We start from the raw sequence: 27451 nt of genomic DNA, 5'->3' as shown, positions 1-27451 counted from the left end.
TTTTTTTTCTTTGACAGCTGTGAGCACGGAACTGCTCTGCACTGTTACATGAATCGTGAAAATGCCAAATAAGGATTGTGAGGGGGGTTGAATCGAGATCGCAATTTTTTAATGATTAATCGTGCAGCTGTACTCTATATTTATATATTTTTTCCTCCCTCTGACCTCAATGTTAGGGAATCTTTTCCTCCTCCGCACGTGCATTCTGCTTTCTCCCCTGCAGATGGCACTTAACCACAGCGGCAGAGTAAAGGGAGAGGAATGCACAAGGTACATGGTTCCTCTGTTGTTTCCTGTGTCACTGGGGAAGTGAAATGGTTGAATGCTGACAGCTCTTGCAGCCATCTTGGGTCAAGCAGAGTTCATTTAAGAACCTGGCTCCTGGGTTTGGCACGCATTCAGCGTATGGGTAGTGTAGGGACAGGTCACCTGTCTGTCAGAGACAGTATTAGTACTACGGAAAGGTTCCAGATGAGTAGGGAAAGCTTAGGGATCCATCACTCTTCTTGGAAACCTTTGCATTTGGGTTCGGACTGGCCAGGTTACATTCCGTACCTCCAGATCCTTCAGTTCAGCTGAGACCTGCCCCGCTACACGCTGCTATCATCCATAAGTGTTCCCGGTTGGGCTTCCTTCCACCGGCTTGTTGTGAAGTATTTTTCATTGACTGTGACAAAATTTTTATTAATTATTATACAGGATTGATATAGCACCAACAGTACAGCGCTTTACAGCATGAGGGCAGACAGTACGGTTACAATACAATTCAATACAGGAGGAATCAAAAAGGCCCTGCTCGTTAGAGCTTACAATCTAAAAATATTCACACCTGGACATCTGGAGTGTGTATTATTGCCGCCGTACCAAGCTGCACCCATCCACATACATGACCACTCATGGCAGAGCGTTTTTTTTCCTACTGACGGCCCAACGCCAATAATTTTTGTTCCTATATTTTTAGTAAATTGGTATAAACTTTTTTTACTCTTGGGGTATGGAAGGTTTTGGAAGAATTTACTGAGCCCTGGTCGCAATAACCACCAACCACCATACTATATCACCGATATAAAAGTAAACTCCAGGTTGCTCTTCTGGCCATTAACCACTTTACGATTGCCCGCTGCAGTTATACTGCGGCAGGCAGGCGCTCCTGCGCAAACTGCCGTAGGTATACGTCAAGCGCACGCAGGCAGCTAGGGGGGCGTGCGCGCCGAGGCGCGCTCCCGCCCCCGCTCGTCAGCGCCGATGCACGGGGCAGGTGGCTCCGATTGCTGCCTGACACCCGTGATCGTTCACCCCTGAGAGAGAAAAACGGTCAGCTGTTGTAAACACAGCTGACCGTTCTTCTGTCTGGAATGATCACAGAGCTCCTGTGATCCTTCTATATAGGATCACATGTCTCTGTGGTCATTTCACAATCCACGCCCCCCCCCACAGTTAGAAACATGCCCCTAGGTACACATTTAACCCCTTGATCACCCACACTGTTAACCCCTTCCCTGCCAGTGTCATTATTACAGTAACAATGCATATTTTTAGCACTGATTACTGTAGTAATGTCACTGGTCCCCCCAAATGTGTCAAAAATGTCAGTTAGGGGTCCAATCTGTCCGCCGCAATGTCGCAGTCCTGCAAAAAATTGGAGATCGCCGTCATTACTAGTAAAAAAAAAAAAAAAACAATAAAAATGACATAAATCTTTCCCGTAGTTAGTAGACGCAATATCTTTTGCGCAAACCAATCAAAATACGCTTATTGCGATTTCTTTAACCAAAAATATGTAGCAGAAAACAAATTGGCCTAAAATGTAAAAAAATTTTGATTTTTACTTTTTTTTGGGGGAATGTTATATAGCAGAATGTGAAAAATATTGTTTTTTTTTTTTTTCAGAATTGTCGCTATTTTTTTATTTATAGCGCAAAAGATAAAAATCTCACAGGTGATCAAATACCACCAAAATAAAGCTCTATTTGTGGGAAAAAAAGGACATCAATTTTATTTGGGTACAGCGTCGCACGACCGTGCAATTGTCCGTTAAAGTAACGCAGTGCCGAATTGCAAAATATGGCCTGGTCATTAAAGCGGAGTTCCACCCAAAAGTGGAACTTCCGCTTTAGGTATTCTAACCCCCTGACATGCCACATTTGGCATGTCATTTTTTTGGGGGGGGGGGGGAACGGGTACCTAGTTTTGACAGGTACCCGCTCCCACTTCTGCTCGGAGCGCCGCGGCGCCCTAATCGGAAGTTCTCCTCTCCCCCTTCCTTCCCTGCAATCTTCTGGGACATGTCAGAGGTCCCAGAAGATTGCCGGCCAATCAAGACGCGCAGCGCGACTCACGCATGCGCAGTGGGTACCCGGCTGTGAAGCCGCAAACTGTCACAGCCGGGTGCCCACAACAGTGATGCCGGCGCCGAGGGAGAGGATCGAGGCTTCGGGCAGCCGCATCGCTGGACCGTTGGACAGGTGAGTGAAATGGCTGGAACTCCGCTTTAAGGGGGCAAATCCTTCTGGTCTTAAATTGGTTAATATTAATCCTTTTGTTAAATCTCAAAATTATTGTTTAAAATAAAAAAAAAGGGGAGGGGTGTTAAAGAAATGGTCTGCCTGGGTGATAGATACTCTATGTAGGCCTCTGTTCAGCGCTGCTTGGACAGAGTTAATAGCGGAATTTTGGCAGCTAGTAAAGTGACAGCCAAGTCTCACCATTTTATTATGATCGAGGAACCCATGAAGCCCTTTGGCCATAAATGTGACTAATTAGGGCAATGGACAACTGGGAGAAAATACGATTGAAGGTCCCGCATATTGGCCTGCCCTATTGACCCCAGTCACTCAGCAGTGACCTCCAAGACTTTTAAAAATCACTATGTAAATGGAGCCTGCGGTCTCTGGGAGGCCCCCATCCAGGCCTCTCATCTGAAGGATCCTCCATTGGTAGTAATAGGTGTTAATGTGTCTACAGAAGCAATTGGTAACAATGACGGATGAGCAGCCTATTGTGGTTAAAGCAGTAACAGATGTATTTGGGAGTGTGTCGGCTTTTCATCCCGATGAATGGAGGGTGGGAAGACATAAGTAAAGAGGGACAGGTGTCTGAGGAAAGTCGTCACAGATGCCCAGCCCTGCCCACTCACTTTTCATTACCCTAATAACTACGGGTGGTAGCATAGAGGGGAGTATAGTAAATGATCAAACTGGGATCTAATGGTTCCCGGGGGAAGCGACTAGCTACTAATTATAATTAGTAATCCTTAACATTCTAACCATAGATGACACAAGCAATCCACAATGGAGTTCCTCTTTAATCCTGCTGGTTTCTTTGCTTTTCAAGTGTCACACAATAAAAAATGATGCAATGATAAAGTCTAGACAAATACGATTTATTCAGTTACGAATCGCAATTTGGACAACATTTTCATAATTCGGATGTATCTGAATCTCTGAATGACAATTGTAACAAATCTCAACGAATACAAAATAAATGATGACAAAACAACAAATGCATTCCTATTCATTTGTTTCATTCGGAGAACATGATGCGATAGTTTTGGATTTTTGTTAATGTTTGAAACATCAGAAATAATGTAACAACATTACAAATAATCCAAATTGATTCAGATCCATTTCATTTTTATTTTGCATTAGCATTTTTCTTTATTATAAAAAATGCACTAAATATAAAATGGAAACATATTGCAATAAATACAGTAAGGTATAAAAGTGAAATAAGATGATTCCTACTTATTGCGTTTGGGTTGGATGGAGGTGGATCCATCATAATCTTTAAATTATAACATAACAATTAAATCTGAAATTTATTTCATTCCATTTGTTCTTAGGGATGCACGCGACTCTAATCGATTGTCCAATCAGCTCATTCCATTTCACTTTGTGGGTTGGACTAGCAGGGGTGACTCAGACTGCAAAAGACAATCTCCCGAAATAACGAACTAACACTTTAATGTCACTAACTCCACACTAACTAACTCCACTTTATAAAACTCTGGTCTGTCCGCATCTGGAGTATTCTGTCCAGTTTTGGTCGCCAGTCCTCAGGAGGGATGTGTTGGAGCTGGAGAGAGTCCAGAGAAGGGCAACTAAACTAATTAGGGGATTGGAGGACCTTAATTTTGAAGAGCGTCTGCAATCGCTTGATTTATTCTCCCTGGAGAAGAGACGCCTGAGGGGGGACATGATAGCAATTTTTAAATATCTCAATGGGGATCTCAGCTTAGAAAAAAAGCTGTTCAGTCGAAAGGATTGCATGAGGACTCGAGGGCATACAATGCGATTAGAGGAGAAGCGTTTTAACCTCAGGCAATGTGGGGGGTTCTTTACTGTTAGGGCTACAAGATTGTGGAATTCTCTACCACAAGAGGTGGTTTCTGCGGGAAGTATGGTGGCTTTCAAAAGACTCTTAGACGTACATCTCAAGGATCAGAACATTCAGGGGTATGTGAGATGATTACAGCCACACACACCTACACAGGTTGAACTGGATGGACTGTTGTCTTTATTCAACCTCACCTACTATGTAACTATGTAACAGGGTATAACGAATATAGCCATTCTTCCGAAATAACTTTCTAAAAACAAATTGATTTGGAACAAGAAATATACTAAATGAATCCGAATATACAAAACGAATCCTGAAAACATATCATTCTAACATAACAAATATAACGAAATGAAATTATTAACTGGATAAATGTATCCGAAATGTAACAAAACACATTTTTTTTATAGTGCACATCTCTAAGGCAGTCTGTTTCAAGCATTAAAACAGTTTTTGCTTTTTTTTGAGTCCCTAGATGTTATTTTCCCTGCTTCCTGTAACAGGGTGACAACGCTGCTCAATTTGTAGTGAAATCGTCCAGCAGCACTGCCATCTTGTGGATAGGATAATCTTTGATGGACATGTAGTTTTAAATAAAGTTTAACTTCCTTTTAGCATTTGTAGTCCACCCTAATGTATTATACATTTTGTTTCAGGACAGATGGGGCTTTAATTTTCTGGCAAGTTTGGATATATATATATATATATATATATATATATATATATATATATTGGTATTTTCTGGCTTTTATTGGAAATATAGCGTAAAAAAATTAGAAAAAAATAAAATTTCCTGTAATTTATCCCAACAATTTGGGCACCCCCATGTATTTATCCAAAATAAATTATTAAAATGATAGTACATTAGTGTAACTTTCAAGTAACATAGCAGAACAGTAAAGCTCAAAGTGAACATATGCGCTTCACACCTAGGCGTTCCGGATCACAGGCGGAATCGCCACGATTCTGCTCACAATTTCCGAATCGCCGCAAAACACAGGATGCACTTGCGATCCCGTTACTTTCAATGGCACCCCAATTGGGTTGCGATTTTGGCGCGATTGTCGTCTGACAAATCGCGGCAAAATTGCACAAACAAAATCGCAGGACACCTGTTCTGGTACATCTTTTGGGTTTCCGTTTTGTTTCCGTGAGTTGTTGGATGACAATCGCGGCAAAATTGCGCCACAATCAGGGGTGCTATTGAAAGTAACGAGATTGCAAACGTATCCCACATTTTGCTGCGATTCATGAATCATGCCGATTGCACCCACGATCCGGAATGCCTAGGTAGAATGGAGCCTAAGAGAGCTTTATTCCTCCTTTGACAATACATTGCCACGCAAACTGTAGAAAAAAAAACAGTTTGTATACATTGTTAGCTTTACATTATATGGGTTGTAAAGTCAGAAGGTTTTTCATCTCAATGCATTCTATGCATTAAGATAAAACGCCTTCTGTGTGCAGCACCTCCCCTCAGCACCCCATAATACTTACCTGAGCCCCCTCTCTATCCAGCGATGTCCACGAGTGCCTCACCCGTCTGGCACTCTCTCTCCTGAATGGCTGAGACACAGCAGCAGCACCATTGGCTCCCGCTGCTGTCAGTCAAACTCGGTTAGCCAATCAGGAGAGAGGGCAGGACTGAACGGCAGCTCTGTGTCTGAATGGACACACAGAGCTACAGCTCGGCTTAGGTGCCCCCATAGCAAGCTACTTCCTGTGGGGGCACTCAACAGGAGGGAGGGGCCAGGAGTGCAAAAGAGGGACCCAAGAAGAGGAGGATCAGGGCTGCCCTGTGCAAAACCTACTGCACAGAGGAGGTAAGTATAACATGTTTGTTATTTTATTAGACTTTACAATCAAATTAGCATGATGGTGACTTTTTTTTACAGGTTTGCAATTGCTAAACATTTGAATGACATTGGAATCACTTACAGTATATGAGCATTTTATACCTGCACTGTGAAAGCGAATGTCATCCAGATCGTCCATAATCATTGTTGAGGATGAATCTTTGAAAGGAAAATTTTTTATATATCTGTTACATTTTTTAAAACTTTTTTTTATACCTTTTTTTCATGGTGGGGGATGAGGGTTCTGAATCTGCTCAGTGGAGTAATTTTGCATATAGAGTGTAATAGAATTGTATTATGATCACATCCAGTGTTTGGCCATGTTGGGGGTGTAGTGTGTCTTATGTATAGAGTGTAACAGAATTGTATTATGATTATGTCCAGTGGTGGGCCATGTTGGAGGTGTAGTGTTCTATGTATAGAGTGTAATAGAATTGTATTATGGTCACGTTCAGTGGTCGGTCATGTCGGGGGTGTAGTGTTCTATATATATATATATATATAGAGTGTAATAGAATTGTATTATGATCATGTCCAGTGGTGGGCCATGTTGGGGGTGTAGTGTTCTATGTATAGAGGGTGATAGAATTGTATTATGATCATGTCCAGCGGTGGGTCATGTTGGAGGTGTAGTATTCCATGTATAGAATGTAACAGAATTGTATTATTATTATGTCCAGTGGTGGGTCATGTTGGAGGTGTAGTGTTCTATGTATAGAGTGTAATAGAATCGTGTAGTGTTCTGGGTGCACTGCTCTGCGCCCCAGGGCCACCCTTTGCATCACCCTATTAGAGCCTCTGGCTCTAATCAGGTGATTGAAAAAAAAAAAAAAAACCCATTGAGATCCATGCGTCCGGCGCCCTGCATGCAGATTAGGGGGCCGGACTCATGGAAGGGGGGCGGCGCCCCTGCACCCTCAATAGACCGGCCGCCGCTGATCATGATTATGTCCACTGTTCAGTCATGTTGGAGGTCTATAGGGTATTATAGAATTGTATTATGATCATGCCAGTGATCGGTCATGTTGGAGGTGTCATGTTCTATGTATAGGGTATTATAGAATTGTATTATGATCATGTCCAGTGGTGGGCCATGTTGGGGGTGTAGTGTTCTATGTATGATATAATAGTGTTATGATTGAGTCCACTCATGAGGCCTCCATGATTCTGTATAGAGAAGTTTCCATTATGGCCATGCCCAATGTTCAGGTCCTATTGGGTAGGGTAGGTTATGATCCTCCTTCTGATGACATTGCAAACAAAGGTTTTGTAACAGGGGAAGAATAAGCATCCAAGAGAACCACATGGAGACGGTGAACTTGTATCATCTACAGATCCTCATGAATCTGGGAACAATGGCCATTACACAAGGCGCAGGGCTGTGAATTAGATGCAGTGCTCAGACACATCTCTCCAACATTTACCTTAATAAATAGCCATGATATATGTCCTCAGCCGTTACTGATAGGCCAATCATGGTAATGGGCCGGGAGGCTGTGAGTAATGGACTCTTTATATTTATTAGGTTTGTGTATGTATTGTGGGGGAGAGCATGGTGCCAGAGAAACATCGTATAATGATTTTAGAAGGGCAGTTAACCCTTTTGGCTGCTACCAAGTATGGCAGTGTCTATGTTTATTTAATTAAACATAGTAAATAGGGAAAATGAGACTAAACATGAATTAATATAAGGAAATATTAAAGAGACAGAGGCTGTTCATGTTGCTTTCCTTTTGAAAATGCTAGCTTCCTGGCTGTTTCTGGCTTCTATATTTTTAATCACTGACCTGGAAGAAATACACAGCCGACTAGGTTGGAGTTTATATTTGCAAATTTTTGGATCAGTTTACAAAATTAACCACTTCAATACAGAGCACTTTCCTCCCTTCCTGCCAAGGCCAATTTTCGGCTTTTAGCGCTGTTGCAATTTGAATGGCAATTGCGCGGTCATGCAACACTGTACCTACACCAAATTGATGTCATTTCCCCCCCACAAATAGAGCTTTCTTTTGGTGGTATTTGATCACCGCAAGGTTTTTTCTTTTATGCTAAAGAAATAAAAAAAAGACCGAAAAGTTTGAAAAAAAAAACGTTTTTTTGTTTATGTTATACAATTTTGTAAATAAATAAGTTTTTTCCTGCACTGATGAGCACTGATGAGACTGCACTGACAGGCACTGATGAGGAGGCACTGATGGGGTGGCACTGATGGGGTGGCACTGATAGGCGGCACTGATAGGCACTGATATGTGGCACTGATAGGTGGCACTGCTGGGCACTGATAGGCGGCACTGCTGGGCACTGATAGGCGGCATTGATGGGCACTGATAGGTGGCACTGATGGGCACTGATAGGTGGCACTGATGGGCACTAATGGGCACTGATAGGCGGCACTGGTGGGCACTGATAGGCGTCACTGATGGGTGGCACTGATGGGCACTAATGGGCACTGATAGGCGGCACTGGTGGGCACTGATAGGCATCACTGATGGGTGGCACTGGTGGGCAATAATGGGCACTGGTGGGCGGCACTGATAGATGGAAATGATGGGCACTTGTGGGCAGCACTGATGGGGAGGACACTGGCGGGCAGCATTGATGGGAAGGACAATGGGGGGCTCATGGGTGGGCATCCCTGGAAGTTCTAGTGGCACCCCCCTCCCCCCGAGGGTCTGCACTGGTAATCAATGATCTGATTACCAGTGCCGACCCCCCCCCCCTGTCAGAGGAGCCGCCGATCGGCGCTCTTTTACTCGTGCCTGTCAGGCACGTACTGAGAAAAGCAGATCAACGGCTCTTCCTGTTTACTATGTGACCAGCTGTGATTGGACATGGCTGGTCACATGGCTGGTCACATGGTAAAGAGCCTACGTCAGTAGGCTCTTTACCGAGATCGGAGATGCAGGTAGTCAGACTGACACCTCGCATCACCGATCGCCCCGGGGGGCGCGCAGAGCGCATTATTCTGCCGCCGTCATATGACGTCCGGTCAGGATAATGCAGCCACATTCCCTACGTCAAACGCCTATAGGGCGGGCGGGATGTGGTTAAAGGGAAGATTTGACTGGCTAATCTACATGAATTCAAACATTCCACCCTGTGTGGTGGAGTCCTGATCGCATATGGGCCAGCAGCAGAAGATAATATTGCTAAGTATGCCATGATCCGCCTACAACTTGAGACAAATGGGCACATAGGCCCCTTTCACACAGGCTTTCTGATTAGGTCCGTCTGTCAGTTTTGCATGCGGACCTGATCAGATCCTCCATGCATCCCTATGGGGCAGCAGATGTCAGCAGTGACATGTCCGCTGACACCCGCGGTTATCCGATCCGATCCTGTCCGTGAAATCCAGATGGATGGTAACCCTATTTTCCATCTGCCTGGAGGATTGGATCGGATCGGATGAAAACAAACAGGCAGTCCGTTTTTATCCGATCTCCCATAGAGGACAGCGGGGATCAGACAGCTCCGTCTCTGCAAACAAAGCGGAGACAGAGCTGTCATCTGCCTGCTCAGCGGGGATCAGAGGATCGATCCCCGCTGAGCAAAATGGATTCCTCTGGGCGGAAAGCCCGTGTGAAAGGACATTTAGGCCCCTTTCACACATACGGACCGTTTGTCCGTTTTTCATCCATCCGTTGACGGATGAAAAAACGGACATCAACACATTCCTATGGAAAAACGGATGACAACGGATGATCATTCATTTACTTACGCTTTCCTCTTCCGTCAATATCCGTTTATTTGAAGGGATAATTGCCCTATTTTTCTTCCGTTAAAAAAAACCGGATAGGGCGAAAAACGGATGGAAACTGATACATTTTGACGTGACTGAACTGATGAACTGAACGGACGGTATGTGTGAAAGGGGCCTATGGGCAATTTACTGTAAAGGTGCAACTAATTTATTTGCAATGATCAGCATACATGAACAAGAAAGTCTAGTGTCACCCTATATGATATCATTCTCATGCAAATTAAGACGCCTTACATGCAGCAGTATTGCCAATATGCAAATGCAAATAGTCAAGGTATTATAGCCAATATGTAGCGGACTGAAATTCTTTGATAATGCAAAGAATGCAATGTGTTTTTTTTTTTTTATTTACACAGGGAATACAACCACTTTAAGCAGACTTCTGTGACAATTGGTGAGCCAATCGCACAAGCAAGAAATGATGTTTCTGGGGGTGTGGTCAGTATACATTCTGTATACAGAACAGCTCCAGACGGCCATATTGCATTTCAAATTCATAAAATTTCAACAGAGGCAGATTTAAAAGGAAAAGTCATTTTTAATAACATTAAATTACAATATGATTTGTGATGCAATTGTATACGCTATATTGTTTTTCTTTGTTTACTATTTCTTTCCCCCATGAAAGGGGAGTTACCCTTTAACCATTTCTGGACTGGAAGGATTTGTCCCCTAATGACCAGGCTATTTTTGCGATTCCACATTGCTTTAATTTAACGGACAATTGTGCGTTTATGCGACGCTGTACCCAAAAATTATTGATGTTCTTTTTTTCCTACAAATAGAGATTTCTTTTGGTGGTATTTCATCACCTGTGCGATTTTTATTTTTTGCGCTATAAACAAAAAAAGAGCGACAATTCTGAAAAAAATAACAATATTTTTCACATTCTGCTATATAACATTCCAAAAAAAAAAAAAAAAATGAAATCAATTTTTTTTTAACATTTTAGGCCAATTTGTTTTCTGCTACATATTTTTGGTAAAAATAAATCACAATAAGCGTATTTTGAATGGTTTGCACAAAAGATTTCGTGTCTACAAACTGCGGGAAAGATTTATGTTATTTTTATTGTTTTTTTTTTTTTTACTATTAATGGCGGCGATCTGCGATTCTTAGCGAGACTGCGACATTGCAGCCGACAGATCGGACCCCTTTTGACACTTTTGGGGGGACCAGTGACATTACTACAGTAATCAGTGCTAAAAATATGCACTGTTACTGTAATAATGACACTGGCAGGGAAGGGGTTAACAAAGGGGTTAAATGTAGGCCTAGGGGAGTGATTCTAATTGGGGGGGGCGTGGCTTGTGAAATTATCACAGAGACCTGTGTTCCTATATAGAAGGAACACAGGCGCTCTGTGATCATTCCAGGGAGAAGAACGGTCAGCTGGGTTTACAACAGCTGACCGTCTTTCTCTCTCAGTGGGGAGCGATCGTGGGTGTCAGACGGCAATCGGAGCCACCTGTCCCATGCATCGGAGTCCCCGCTGCCGAGTGGGGGAAGGAGCGCGCTCGCCCCCCAGCTGCAGACGCGACCGACAACTACCTACAGTATAACTGTGGCGGGCGGTCCTTAAGTGGTTAAAGAGGTCCATTGAAATTGACTAAAATATCCCACAAATCAAACGTATCACAAAATTTTTAATAGATATACAAAGTGCTGCACTACAAATCATTTTACAAACATCAAAAAGTTGAAAATATAAAATAGGCCCTGGAAGAAATTTTGTTGTGATGAAATGCGTAGGTTGGAGCAGCGTGCTCACATCATCGCATCTTACCAGAAGAGACGACGGATGCTATTGTTTTGCTTGGAGAGATGCACAATCTCAATGTATCTATGTGAGTGTATTTCTTATTGAATAAACTAGCTGTTTTAAAAGTTTTTACACTATTCAGCGTTTTTTACTTGCATATACTTGTATGGGGATGTCCAACGGAGGTTACTTTAGGGCTGTACCTACCCCTGCTTCAAGGCTGCACTCCACAACATAGATTTCAAGGGGAATTCCTCAAAGCTTGCCAGACCTGCCTTTATTAGGGGGTTCTGGCTATATGGTCCTGCTGGGTCCATTGGACGCAGGCAGCACTTGGAGAGGGGCAGCAAATTGACTCCCAAGACTTTTTTCCAGCAGTTTTGTGTGTCATCAATTATCGGCGCATTAGCGGGGGCATTTCCCCATCTCATACTGCCGCCCGTAGTGCAAACTCATAAGTATGAGGAGGCGGAGCGTCTCCTCCGGGGAACGTCTCTCACGTGATCGTGATATGCGCAATGACGTCAGGCATCAGCCAGTGCCATCTTAAGAGCATTAAAGGGCCCCCGGGCAATGCAGTGCACTGGGGTCCTGCCTACACAATCACCCACGAGAATAAAAATGTAAATTATCGATAAGGCAATATTTATTGGTACAGCAGTGCCAGGCTAATGACAGCTTCCAAGTTCAGTGGCTGGGTCTGGTGAACACACACATGGAAGGGAGTCAGACTCGACTGTCCTGTGTGTGCCTGTTCCCGTGGAGGCGGACAGGCATTCCTCCAGTTGTGGGCTCCCCCTCCACGGTCCTAGTGGCCTGACAGCAGCGCAGGGCCGACAGGCGCTTGTCACCTGCTAAGTTCAGCGGCGGGAAGCACACGGGAATAAGTGCTAGGCTTGGCTGGGGCTGGGTCGCTGGGCAGATGGGGCCCCCCCGGCAAGGGGGGCCCCCGGGCAACTGCCCAGTGTGCCCATTCAGTAAGATGGTCCTGGCATCAGCTCTCTCCATCTCACACAGGGCAGGCTGGATCTTCTAGGGCTGTGGGCACGGCAGACACAGGAGTGACAGGAGGACTGAGGACAGACAGTGGGTGTTTGGTGGACTGGTCCGGGGGTGAGTTATGTAAGAAGATAACAGTATATATATAGATGTAGCACCCTCCAAGGTAGGTGCTAGGTAAATTATAGTGGGGCCTTGCCTGCTTAACAGCAGGGCCATATTGCCCCCTCTGATCCTCTTGTGTCATTTTAAGTGATCCTAGTCCCCCCACCCCTGTGCCAGTGGACACCTTCACCAGACATCCTCCCACCCCTTTATCAGACATTTCCCCCCTACCTCAGTCACCCCTGTGTGTCCACCTAATGTGCCCGACTCCTGCCCCGCGTGACTCACTGTCTAATTGTGGGTCAGCCAGACTCCTTCAGGGCAGAGCGAGCAGCAGGCGGCAGTTTGTCCTGGCGGCGGCATGATAAAGAGACCTCAGACTTCCTGTCTGCTCCGGTTGCGCTGCGGCCAACAGTGAGCTGCGCGGCGGCGCCCACCGCTACGGTCCAGAGTCCAGAGTTACTGTAGCTCCGGGGGGCCTTATTATCGGAGAGACCTTATGTTCGGGGGAAGGCATTATTGGGGAGGTCTTATTTTCGGGGGGGGGGATACCTTATATTTAATCGAGAGGCAAAACTGTAAGTAGGTCTTATTTTCGGGGGATGTCTTACTTTCGGGGAAACAGGGTAGTTGAGCCAGAGGAGTATCCCACTCATTCCCTTCTCCCATCCAAGTTCCTACGATAAATCTAAAACCCAAAGATGCCGAACTGGTCATTGTCTCAGTATTCACACTTGGGCAACGAGCTTAAATGTGCTGTTGGTGTTAACGGTAACCATGGCAGACCCATATCCGGCACTGATGCTGGAAATACTGCTACCTAATATTTTCAAAATTCTATATTTATATAAAATAATGGATATGGGGGCCTTTTAGCGGGTGTGATTTTTTTTTGGGGGGGGCAGCATTTCATTCTTGGACCCAGGCAGTGCAATGTCTTGGGCCAGCCCTGCTTGCATTCCCACTGTGGATAAATGTGTATCCCTCCAACATTTTTTCATGTGCGCACCTCAGGAATCACGTTTATTTACCTTAGAATAAATTGGAACGACGATGTGTGAATCCGCGGTGAAAGTTGTGTAAATCCTGTGTGAAAACATTTAACTACAGACCCCTTAGCATCAATGTATTGAGCAGTGACAGGTGTACTTTAACCGGTTGCCGACCGTCGTAAGTACATATACTGCGGCGGTCAGCCCCGGCCAGGTAAAGTGACGTATGGGTACTTCACTAGCCTGTAAGCCAATAGGGGGCAATCGCGCGCCCCTGGAGGCGGGCTTCCGCCCTGGCTCGTCCGCTGTGAAGGGAGAAAGGGAGGCGGCTAATGTAAACAAGCCACCTGTCATTCTTCCCTGTGTAACAGCACAGATCATACGGTCCTGCTATGTAGGACCGTTGATCTGTGCTGTTACATGTAAAGCCACATCCAATCACAGTTAGAAGCACGCCCCTAGGGACACACTTAACCCCTCCTTCCCCAATAAAGTTAACCCCTTCCCTGCCAGTGTCATTTTTACAGTAACAGTGCATATGTATAGCACTGATTACTGTAGTAATGTCACTGATAACCCCAAAAGTGTAAAAAATGTCAGTCAAGGGTCCGATCTGTCCTCCGCAATGTCGCAGTTCCTCAAAAAAAAATCGCAGATCGCCGCCATTGCTCGTTAAAAAAAACAACAAAATGACAAAAATCTTTCCCCCCTTTTGCGCAAACCAATCAAAAAACGCTTATTGTGATTTTTTTACCAAACATATGTAGCAGAAAACAAATTGGCCAAAAATGTTAAAACATTTTGATTTTTAAATTTTTTTGAGGGGAATTTCATATAAAAAAAATGTGAAAAATATTGTTATTTTTGCAAAATTGTCGCTCTTTTTTTGTTTATAGCGCATGATCAAAAAAATCGCACAGGTGATCAAATACCACCAAAAGAAAGCTCTGTTTGTGGGCAAAAAAGGACGTCAAATTTGTTTAGGTACGGCGTTGCATGACCGCGCAATTGTCCATTAAAGTCACGCAGTGCCGAATCGCAAAATAGGCCCTGGTCAGGAAGGGGGTAAAATCTTCCGGGGCTTAAGTGGTTAAGAACTGCCGGCTCTGCCTTATTCTCCATACGCTTCTACGCTGCAGTCTACGCACCCGCACAGGGGAGGTCAAGCTAAGAATTTAATTCCATTAATTGGGGAGGGATGGGGGGGTGTCAGGTGATCCCTCGGGGACGGTAACGATCAATAAAGGAGGAATGAAAATGTACTTTGTGCGATTAGTTTCATTTACACAGAGGATATTTAATTAGAGGCTGAAGGTGGAAGAAGGGACAGCCGAGAATTATTTACCAGTCCTAAGGAATAACAGCAAAACAGGGGCGACAGCGGGGGACATATTTCACAAATAATAACGGGATAATGTCTGCGTACCAGAGGCGCTGAGATCACACCCCCGCTATTTACAAATGAATGGTGGAAGGGGGAGAGAGGTTTAAAATCACCCCCCCCCCACCCCATGTTACAGAAATATCATCATACCATTGTTATATTTGATGGCGCAGAACAGCATAGAGTCAATATTGAGGCATTTCTGAAGATAAACCCAAGAACAAAAATGTAATATATTACAGCTTACCAGTCCTTAGATGTGCCGGCTGCATCATTTTCTGCAAAATACAGCAAAATACCTGTTGATCCTGCCAGGAATCCAGTGTCCTTGCATCTTCCACTGCAATGATCAGGAATATCAAGTTAAAGGGGATCTATGATCACAGCACACACTTTTATTTTAAATCATTAACATTACAATACAATACAAACAATAGTTATATCTGACAATCCAATATAAGCTTACTAGAAAAATCTCCTTTCATGTTGTGAGTGCTGCTGGCTGCCTCTTTCCACAACTTCCTGGATTCCCAGCATGCTTTGTAGCTTCTCCTCCATTTCTAAGAACTACATGTCCCATGGTACCTTGCTGCCTGTAAGCAGTGATTCCTGTACTGACTCCGCCTCCTGAAACTCCTTCCCTCAGCTCCTCTGTAGATCAGAAGGCGGGCTCTGTGAAATGTGTGACACTGCAGTGCTACTCACAGGACATAGTGACTACGGGTCACTCAGATCAAGCAAGGAAATGTGTGGGAAACTTCACAAAGTAAGTTTACAAACTTTAAAGCGGAGTTCCAGCCTCAAAATAAAAAAAATAGATTTTGGGCCATCTGCTTGCTGATTGCAACCTGAAAAAGAAATGGATACTGACCATTTTTTTTTCTTTGTTTACTTACCTTATTATTGAAGAAAATATACTGACCTTCCTTCCACTTCCTCCTCTGCGGCCGCGGCCCGCGCCGTCACTTCCGGCTTGCAATGACTCCTGGGAGCTGAACTTCATTGCTCCCAGGAATCAATGTGCCTGCACCGGCCCCGCTCGTCACTTCCGGTGCAAGCGCGGCATCCCGCGGCATGCCCAGAAGCTGTGCAGGGATGCCGTTACCTCCTCTGTGCAGTTGGTTTTGCACAGGGCAGCCCCGAATCCTCCTCTTCTCTGGTCCCTCTTCGACTCTCCTGGCCCCTCCCTCCTGTCGAGTGCCCCCACAGCAAGCAGCTTGCTATGGGGGCACCCGAGCCGAGTCACAGCTCCCTGTGTCCATTCAGACACCGAGCCGCGACCCGTCCCTCCCCCTCTCTCTCCTGATTGGCTGACTGACTTTGATTGACATCAGTGGGAGCTGTCTTAGCCAATGAGGAGGGGAGTCCCGGGCAGCTGAGACACTCCTGCAACATCTCTGGATAAAGACGGGCTCAGGTAAGTATTAGGGGGGCTTCTGCACACAGTAGGTATTTTTTTTATCTTAATGCATAGAATGCAAGCCTTCTGCCTTTACAACTCCTTAAAGAGCACCATGTGTAATTTCTGGCTTTTTCTTTGTTCTTCTGCTATCAGCATGAATCACTTCTGACAAATTTTCCTGACACCAATAGAAAAATGGTGACAGAGGAGGGATCTCCAGCTGATTGACAGCCTCAGTTCTGTTGCTGTGTGAAGGGGGGTGTGTCCCTTCCCTCCAATCAGCTCTCAGAGCTCTTCAGAGTGTAACTATAGCTCTCCACCCCCTTTTTTTAACTCTCAGAAAAGCTTGAGTAGATGTGAAAAAGAGAGGGCTGCAGATAATCAGGTACAACTTATGTAGGAGGATTTGTTTCATCTCTATTACCTGAGGCCAGTCACTTCACTGGGTATATGAAAGGGTTTACAACCACTATAAGATCCTTCAGAGTATAAGGAGTAGGCTACAAATAACTGAAATTCAATGTGGAAATGAAAATAGGATTTTATATTTCAACCATAGACACACTTTAACTTCTATAAATTACTCTACCCCCATCGTGTTATGGAGATGAGGAGAGGAGGGAAGTGTTGTTTTTGTAGTCTAAATCAGAAGTCCAGACTAGGGTGACAGTGCAGCTCCCCCATAGATATAGTACAGTGAGTGGGGGTTGTCTCCCAAGGACAGTAAGTGTGTTACTGGCAGGATCACCAGGGGAGAATAAAGAAGAATAAATAGCCCAAAAAAAGAGAAAATTAATGCACCCACTGCATCTATGGACAGGTAACCTTCAATGTATTCAATTTCTATCTTGAGTTTAGGTATATTTTATAGTATAACTGAAGATAAAATGTTTTTTTTAGTTAGTTTTTAGACAGGGGTTTAGTGCAAGAAAAACCCAAATATTGAGTGGTCACCAGAACAGGAATAGAGGGGAAATCTTCCAATGGGGACACTGGTGACAACCAGGAATTTCCTTACTTTGGAGGGATTTCCTTTCACTTCTTGTTTTGGATTGGGTCATGAAGTGAAAGGTACAGTGCCTTGCGAAAGTATTCAGCCCCCTTGAACTTTGCAACCTTTTGCCACATTTCAGGCTTCAAACATAAAGATATAAAACTGTAATTTTTTTGTGAAGAATCAACAACAAGTGGGACACAATCATGAAGTGGAACAAAATTTATTGGATATTTCAAACTTTGTTAACAAATAAAAAACTGAAAAATTGGGCGTGCAAAATTATTCAGCCCCTTTACTTTCAGTGCAGCAAACTCTCTCCAGAAGTTCAGTGAGGATCTCTGAATGATCCAATGTTGACCTAAATGACTAATGATGATAAATAGAATCCACCTGTGTGTAATCAAGTCTCCGTATAAATGCACCTGCACTGTGATAGTCTCAAAGGTCAGTTGAAAGCGCAGAGAGCATCATGAAGAACAAGGAACACACCAGGCAGGTCTGAGATACTGTTGTGGAGAAGTTTAAAGCCGGATTTGGATACAAAAAGATTTCCCAAGCTTTAAACATCCCAAGAAGCACAGTGCAAGCGATAATATTGAAATGGAAGGAGTATCAGACCACTGCAAATCTACGAAGACCTGGCCGTCCCTCTAAACTTTCAGCTCATACAAGGAGAAGACTGATCAGAGATGCAGCCAAGAGGCCCATGATCACTCTGGATGAACTGCAGAGATCTACAGCTGAGGTGGGAGACTCTGTCCATAGGACAACAATCAGTCGTATACTGCACAAATCTGGCCTTTATGGAAGACTGGCAAGAAGAAAGACATTTCTTAAAGATATCCATAAAAAGTGTCGTTTAAAGTTTGCCGCAAGCCACCTGGGAGACACCAAACATGTGGAAGAAGGGGCTCTGGTCAGATGAAACCAAAATCAAACTTTTTGGCAACAATGCAAAACGTTATGTTTGGCGTAAAAGCAACACAGCTCATCACCCTGAACACACCATCCCCACTGTCAAACATGGTGGTGGCAGCATCATGGTTTGGGCCTGCTTTTCTTCAGCAGGGACAGGGAAGATGGTTAAAATTGATGGGAAGTCGGGTGGAGCCAAATACAGGACCATTCTGGAAGAAAACCTGATGGAGTCTGCAAAAGACCTGAGACTGGGACGGAGATTTGTCTTCCAACAAGACAATGATCCAAAACATAAAGCAAAATCTACAATGGAATGGTTCACAAATAAACATATCCAGGTGTTAGAATGGCCAAGTCAAAGTCCAGACCTGAATCCAATCGAGAATCTGTGGAAAGAACTGAAAACTGCTGTTCACAAACGCTCTCCATCCAACCTCACTGAGCAAGGAGGAATGGGCAAAAATTTCAGTCTCTTGATGTGCAAAACTGATAGAGACATACCCCAAGCGACTTACAGCTGTAATCGCAGCAAAAGGTGGCGCTACAAAGTATTAACTTAAGGGGGCTGAATATTTTGCACGCCCAATTTTTCAGTTTTTTATTTGTTAAAAAAGTTTGAAATATCCAATAAATTTCGTTCCACTTCATGATTGTGTCCCACTTGTTGTTGATTCTTCACAAAAAAATTACAGTTTTATATCTTTATGTTTGAAGCCTGAAATGTGGCAAAAGGTCGCAAAGTTCAAGGAGGCCGAACACTTTCGCAAGGCACTGTAATCTCCCCCAATGGGGACACTAGTTCTGATGACAATCAGGAATTTCCTCGCTTTGGAAGGATTTCCTTTCACTTCTGGTTTTTGATATGGATCATGAAGTGAAGGGAAATCTCCCCCAATGGGGACACTAGTTTTGGTGACAACCAGGAATTTCCTCGCTTTGGAGGTATTTCCTTTCACTTCTTGTTTGGATATGGGTCATGAAGTGAAGGGAAATCCCCTTCAATGGGGACACTAGTTCTGGTGACAACCAGGAATTTCCTCGCTTTGGAGGGATTTCCTTTCACTTCTGGTTTGGATATGGGACAGGAAGTGGAAGGGAAATCTCCCCAATGGGGACACATATGGCAAAAAACCTGAAGGGTTCTATCCAAAATAGAAAAAAAAGAAGAAGACCTGCATTCTGGACCTACGTTTCAGAACACACAAGGCCCAAATCACAGGTACTACTTGGTATAACTGGTATAACATTCAGCCGCAAATTTTACAGGCTGCCTGCAGAGAGACTGGGCACTGCACACCTGGCGCAATAAAATGCTGCATGGAACGCACTGCAGCTGGACGGCAAGAGGCTAAGGATAGCAGCAAACCAATGGCTTTGCATGCATTACAAGTCCCAGCAATGCAGCTGTAAATAAATTCCCATGCAACCATCTCAACCTCCCGCCATGCTTTTAATCCCTTTTGAAAGCATTGGCAGGCAAAATAAGATGTTATCTCTACCGGCCTGTCTCTATAGACAACTGAACTTGTACATCTTGACTTTTCTGCAAGATTTGTGCTGGGAGGGGGATTTTGGTGGGAGGCAAATTTGTATTGGGAGCAGGGGCAATTTATGCTTAGGGGGTAAGCATGCAAAATTAGTGCTCAATTTGTTTTGGGGGGGAGGGGAGGAGGGGATTTTTGCTGCCACATAATGCTCCTACATCTTTGGGGGGGGGGCGCAATTTGGCATGTTCGACCTGAACTCTAGATGACCTTGTCCCGGCACTAACAACAAATATTTGACAGCAACATACTGTATATGTACAATAGTCTATACATCAAGTTCCCAGAAGTGAGACCTCTAGTGGTCACACAATACAGTGCAGCCAGTTGCAACGCACCTTAAAACTAATATAATCCAGGGCCATTAACATTGAATGGTTAAGTAGCTGCGTTATTGACCTTGCAAAGGGTTTAAAAGGGTGTCATCAATGGATTAAAAATATGCACTAAATAAATATGAGCCTTAACCAGTTCATCACTTTAATGAGTCGTTAGCGACTCTCCCTTCCCCCTACAGCCACCCAATCTACTGATTAACCTGCCACTCACAGCTCTGGGTCCATGAAGGCTCCAGCTCTGGCTTGATCAGACTGATGGCAACTACAGCTTTCTGTGATCTGCCCTGTGTCATGAAAGTCACGCACTAATCTTATACATGAAAGTGGGGTTCCTACTTTAATCTACGGGACGGCCAACGCTGGGCCCAATCAGCAGTGTACAGAGTGCATCATTTCATAGTGCCACAATGCATGTTCCTGTGGATAGCTTCCAAAATAGAAAAATCCATATTTGCAACATTTTACAGAAATGTTGCAATTTGTGCAGCATTTCCTTGAAGAGATTGCATATATTTTGGGTGCATAGAATTGTCATACTAGTGTGCCAAGCAGTAGGTGGTGCAGGAGCTATGACCAGCTATGATAAGCTGCAGTCACTGCAACATAATAGCAGTAACATTTGTGGCAATTTACAACTTTTGTTACAACAATTTTGCACATAATATTCCTGTTCTAACCTCTTACTCTGCCCCACCAGTAATGTATGGGGCCCATTGCGCATTCAAGTAGCTACAAAAAGAACAAGGCTTATAAAGTGTGACCCCTGCCTGTTGTGCAAGCTACAAAAGTTTTCCAGGCAGCTGCAGACGTCTCAAATGCAGTGGCGGCCCGTCCATTGGGGGCGCAGGGGCGCCCCCCCCCCCCCCATCCATGCGTTCGGCCCCCTAATCTACATGCAGGGTGCCGGATGCATGGATTCCAATTCGTTTTTTTTTCTGTTTTTTGTTTTTAAGCACCTGATTAGAGCCAGAGGCTCTAATAGGCTTCAAAAAAAGGGTGGGCTCGGGGCGCAGAGCACTGCGCCCTGAGCCCACCCAGTTGTATGATAATAGCAAATAAATATTCATTATTATCACACTGAATCTCCTCCCCGCCAATCAGGAAGCGGGTCGTGAGACCCCTTTCCTGATTGGCTGAAAAGAGAAGCAATTTTACTGGCCATTGGCCAGGAAGAGGGAGGAGACGCACGGCCGGAGGAGGTAGGATTGCTGGCTGTCCGACCGGCCATCTGTCCCGCTGGGTGAGGGGGTGGTGTATTTGCCGACCATCCATCCCACTGGGGGGGGGGTGGATTTGCCGCCCCCCTCCCCCCGAATTATCATGCAGCTGCCGCCACTGCTCAAATGTATGTAGCACCCTCCTAGGTTGGTGCTAGTGAGAAAGTATCGTTTTGAGCTCTGTCTGCTTACCAGAGGGGCTACAGGTAAATCTATATTGCTTTCTGCCTACCAGAGAGCAGGATCTGTTAGTGAGGTCTGCTCATTGTACTCAGCATGCGATTCATTCAGTCTAGAGAGTGTTTCACACTTGTCCAATAGGGAGGCATGTTGGACAGTGGGAAGAAACCAGACGAAATGGTGCATAGGCTTTTGATACAGTCCTGGTGATTGAGGGCAGGTCACCTCAGTGCATTCTGGGATACTGTATAAAAGCCAGGAGCACATGTGCTGCGGGGTCTTTGGCTGGAGAGCAGTGTCCCGGAGGGAGGGGGCGGCTGCCTCCTCCCCTGTAGAGGTGCCATGTGGTTGCAGGAAGTCATCCTGAGTGCCAGAGGAGTGGTGGAGAGGAGCTGAATCCAGAGGTCCTGGAGAGCTGACTGAGAGGGGAGACACTGGAGACCCTGGGACTGCAGTATCGTGAGTACAGGGACTCGTGTCAAGGGACCTGACCTGAGGGGGGCCACCCCTGCTAGTAGGACAGTCAGTGGATGGTTGTCAGCCCGAAGAAGAGAGAGGGAGGATACTAGGGAGATTGTCCCGAAGATAACTAGTTGTTCACCAAGTCATCTTAAGGATAAGAGGCTTAATCCACATTCATCCGAAGTGGCAGGATGAATCAACAGCCTGGCTGTTCCAAATCTATAGTAAAGAATAGGAGTCCTCAATCACTTTGAATAGTTAAAGTTGGAGTATCCCACTATTTCATTCTCCAATCCCCCATTTTACAATAAACCACAAAAACAACCAAATACCCTTGGACTGATTATTGGAGTGTAAGCCAAGGAGAATTAAGGAATTGTCTTTGCTTATGGCTGTGTGCTGGTAACCAGGGGGAACCCACAGAGTGAACATTAAGCAGTCCTTGCTACATGTACTCAGCTGGGACTCCTGAATTTATATTGACTTAAAGGGCATGTAAACCCCAGCAATAAACCTCCCCTATTTGCAGGGCCTCTAATAGCGGGGGACCACCAATCCTCTGTAGGGGGCCCGACACACAGGGGGGCCCCAACAGTACGGGGAATTGGTGCATTCGGGTGGAGGGGTAATTACAGAAGGAAGCCCTGTGGGGCTCTCTGCAGCAGCTGAAAGCCAGTTTCTTACCTTCCTGCCAGCTTTCAGCTTATCTATAGAAACAGTGAGTAAGAGTTGTCACCCTATGACAGAAAATGTGACACTGGCAGGATTACAATGTAGGCAGGTGCAGCTTGCTGTCTCCACTGCAGGTGGCGCTTAACTGCATCAGCAATGCAGAGAGTGAGGAAGTCAAGTGGAACAGGGTTCCTCTATGGTTTCCTGAGTCTCCGGGGCAGTGATCCGATTGGTTGCTGACCGTCCATGTGACTCTGGTGGCCATCTAAGGTGTGGCAGAGTCTATTGAAGACCCTGAGTTTGGCACGCTTTATGTGAGTTGGCAGTGTAGGCAAAGGTACCCTGTCTGTTAGGGACAGTACTAGCAATAGGGAAAGGCTCCTGATGAGGAGGGATAGCGTAGGGTCGCATCTCTCTGAATACCTTCCCGATTAGGCATGCGACAGCCAAGCCGCATTCCGTCCCCTCTGAACAGGTGCTGTCAGTTCGGCTGGAACCTACTTCTTCATAACATTGGAAATTGCGGCACAGTGGTGTAGTGGTTAGCACTTTCACCTAGCAGCAAGAGGGTCGCTGGTTCAAATCCCAACCATGACACTACCTGCCTGGAGTTTGCATGTTCTCCCTGTGCCTGCATGGGTTTCCTCCAGGTACTCCGGTTTTCTGCCACACTCCAAAGACATGCTGGTAGGTTAATTGGATCCTGTATAAAATTGGCCCTACTATGTGTGTATGAATGTGAGTTAGGGACCTTAGATTGTAAGCTCCTTGAAGGCAGGGACTGATGTGAATGTACAATGTATATGTAAAGCGTTGCGTAAATTGACAGCGCTATATAAGTACCTGAAATAAAATAAATAAATAACTTGTAGGTGGGTAGCTGCCCCACCGGGTCTGTTGGGAACTGTTGCCACAAGTTTTATTTTGCACCCGACTGTGTGAATTATTGTCTTCACACCACGTTGCACCCCCACCTACATCCAGGTGAAAATAGAAGAGAAATGAAAGGAAAAAAGCCTCAAAGATTCAAAGGAATGCAGCCACAACATGTAAGGGGCTTGTAAGCTGCAATATATTACTTTTTGTTGAAAATATTAATAATAATTTTCTCTAGGGGGATCTGTGTGATGGGCCCAACCTTATTTGAAATTGAATAGCAGTAATATATAAACAATAATAAGAAGAATATATATTAATACCGAAGTATGTTTTACTCTATTAAGGTTATGTTATATTTGACTTAAAGGAATAATAATAAACTATTCAGGGCCCCGCTAGAAACCAAATTATATGAAAAAGATACTCAAAAAATGTAGTCTATAATAATATAGCACAAGGCAGTTACCCTAGTAAATCCTATTCATAAAACCAATCATTTATAACAGGGGTCTTCAAACTTTTCTTCTTCTTCAAAAAAAAAAAAAAAAAATTAGTTTTATAAAAAGAGTCTTTTCCTAAATGCAGGAGTACCCATCAGAGGCCCCCATTACATCCAGGAGTGCTCAGCAGAGCCCCCCGACATCTAGGAGTGCCAGCAGTATCCCCCCTGAGCCCTGATATCCAGGAGTGCCCATCAGTGTCTCCCTTGACATCCAGGAGTGCCCATCAGTATCTCCCTTGACATCAATGAGTGCCTATCAGAGCCCCCCTTACATCCAGCAGAGCCCCCCTTACATCCATCAGTACCCAGCAGAGCCCCCCTTACATCCAGGAATGCCCAGCCGTGTCCCCTCTGATATCCAGGAGTGCCGATCAGTGTCTCCCCTGACATTTAGGAGTGCCCATCAGTGTCCCTCCTGACATCCAGGAGTGACCATCAGAGCCCCCCCAGAAGTTCCCTTTAGAGCCACCCTTATGTCCAGGAGTGCCCAGCAGTGTCTCCCCTGTCATCCATCATCCTGGAATGCCCATCAAAGGACCCCATTACATCCAGCAGTGTCCCCCCTAACATCCCATTGCCAGTGCCCATTAAAGCCCCCCAGACATCCAAGAGTGCCCATTCGAGTCCCCCCTTACATCCAGAAGTGCCCATCAGAGCCCCCCTGACCCCCTGAGTGTCCAGCAGTGTCTCCCCTGTCAACGAGGAGTTCCCATCGGAGTCCCCTGACATACAGAAGTGCCCATCATTCCCCCCTTACATCCTGGAGTGCCCATCAGAGGCCCCCATTTCATCCAAGTGTGCCCAGCAGTGTCCCCACTAACATCCAGGAGTGCCCATCAGAGCCCCCCCTCCCCCCCTGGACATCCAGGAGTGCCCATCAGAGTCCCACCTTACATTCAGGAGTACCCATTAGAGTCCTACTTTACATCCAGGAGTGCCCATCAAAGTCCCCCAGTCTCTGACCATCTCTTGTATCATGCCTGAGGTCTCTGACCATCTCTTGTATCATGCCTGAGGTCTCTGACCAGGGCAGCCATCAGAAATTTTAGGGCCCCTTACACAGCCTTAGACCTAGGCCCCTCCGGGCCTGACAACCAACATTCCCAAGGCCCGCCCTCTGGCCGTCCCACTGAATCCACCCACTGGCCATCCCACCGACTTCTTCAGTGTACTCACTTTTATTTTTACACTCTTACAACTTAATATATGAAACTAAATCCAATCCAGCAAAGAGACATCCCCATACATTCAGCAAAGGGACATCCCAATTCAGCAAAGAGACAGCCCAATGCAGCAAATAGACTTCCCAATCCAGCAAAGAGACTTTCCAATCCAGCAAAGAGACATCCCAATCCAGCAAAGAGACTTCCCAATCCAGAAAAGAGGCAGCCGATTCCAGCAAAGAGACTTCCCAATCCAGCAAAGAGACAGCCCAATCCAGCAAAGAGACATCCTAATCCAGCAAAGAGACATCCTAATCCAGCAAAGAGACTTCCCAATCCAGCAAAGAGACTCCCCAATCCAGCAGACAGCCCAATCCAGCAAAGAGAAATCCTTAACCAGCAAAAAGACATCCCCATATATTCAGCAAAGAGACAGCCTAATCCAGCAAAAAGACATACTAATCCAGCAAAGAGATGGCCTCATATATTCTGCAAAGAGACAGCCCAATCTAGAAAAGAAAAAGCCCTTCAGCTGCATGGGTTTATTCTGTGGCCGCCCTGCTTTAGCAATTGCTAGTTACTACAGCAGCAACAACTCGATCTCGTTGGTTGGGCCTGGGTGGCTGGGCCCCTCAGAAAGCCCGGGCCCCCTACATGTGTATGGACTGTCCCCCCCTGATGGCAGCCCTGTCTCTGACCATCTCTTGTATCATGTCTGCAGTCTCTGACCATCTCTTGTATTATGTCTGCAGTCTCTGACCATCTCTTTTATTATGTCTGCAGTCTCTTACCATCTCTTGTATTATGTCTGCAGTCTCTGATGATCTTTTGTATTATGTCAGCAATCTCTGACCATTTCTTCTTTTATGTCCACAGTCTCTGACGATCTCTTGTAATATTATGTCTGCAGTCTCTGACCATCTTTTGTATTAATATATCTGCATTCTCTAAACATCTCTTTTATCATGTCCGGTGATCTTTTGTATTATGCCAGTAATATCTGACCATCTCTTATCATGTTTTGCAATCCCCCGACCATTGCCTGTATTTTGTCCCCAGTCTCTGACCATCTCTTGTATCATGCCCATAGTCTTTGACTATATCTTTTTGTGTGTCTGCTGTCTCTGATAATAAATATTCAATCAATTTTATTTGCTGTCCTTTGATGATGTCGGGGAAACACCTGAGCCACCCCCCCCCCCATTAAGAAAGTTGACCACCCCTGTTAGAGACCATTGGTTTCTTGAATAAGACTGTATTAGAGTAGCCGCTTTGTGGTTTATTATTATAAACTGGATTTTTGGTGTGTCTACTTTCATATCATCTTTAGTGAATAGTTTATTATTATTTCATTTAGTCTGATATTACATAACTTTTTATACAGTAAAATAAACTTTGGTTTTAATATATGTTCATTTATTCTATTGTTTATTCATTGCTGTTATTCAATTTTGAAATAAGGTTGGGTCCATCAAACAGAACCCCCAGAGAAAAACATTCTCTTATAGTAAGGTAAGGACTTCAACTCTGACCTTTGGAAGTGAACGCTGGTTCTACCTAACTTATTGTAATAGATTACATTTTATTGTTGGGTTTGGATACACGCAAAGAAGCAGACATAACATTTGCTATCAAAACTGAGCAATGGGTTATTTAACTGCTTCCCGACCGCCCGCCACAGTTTTACGGCGGCAGGCAGCTTCTCCTGGGTGGATCGCCGTAGCTGTACGTCACTCACTCTCTGAAAGCTAGGGGGCTAGCGCGCGCCGCCGGTGGCGCGCTCCCGCCCCCGCTGATTAGCAGGGAAGCTGATGCAGCAGGCAGACGGCTCCGATTGCCGCTTGACACCCGCGATCACTCCCCGCTGAGAGAGAAGAACGGTCAGCTGTTGTAAACACAGCCGACCGTCCTTCTCCCTGGGATGATCATAGAGCCCCTGTGATCCTTCTATATAGGAACACAGGTCTCTATGGTCATTTCA

Source organism: Pelophylax lessonae (assembly GCF_965119305.1).
Source record: "Pelophylax lessonae genome assembly, chromosome: 6".
NCBI classification, from domain to species: domain Eukaryota; kingdom Metazoa; phylum Chordata; class Amphibia; order Anura; family Ranidae; genus Pelophylax; species Pelophylax lessonae.
Note: the sequence above shows the minus strand (reverse complement) of the source record.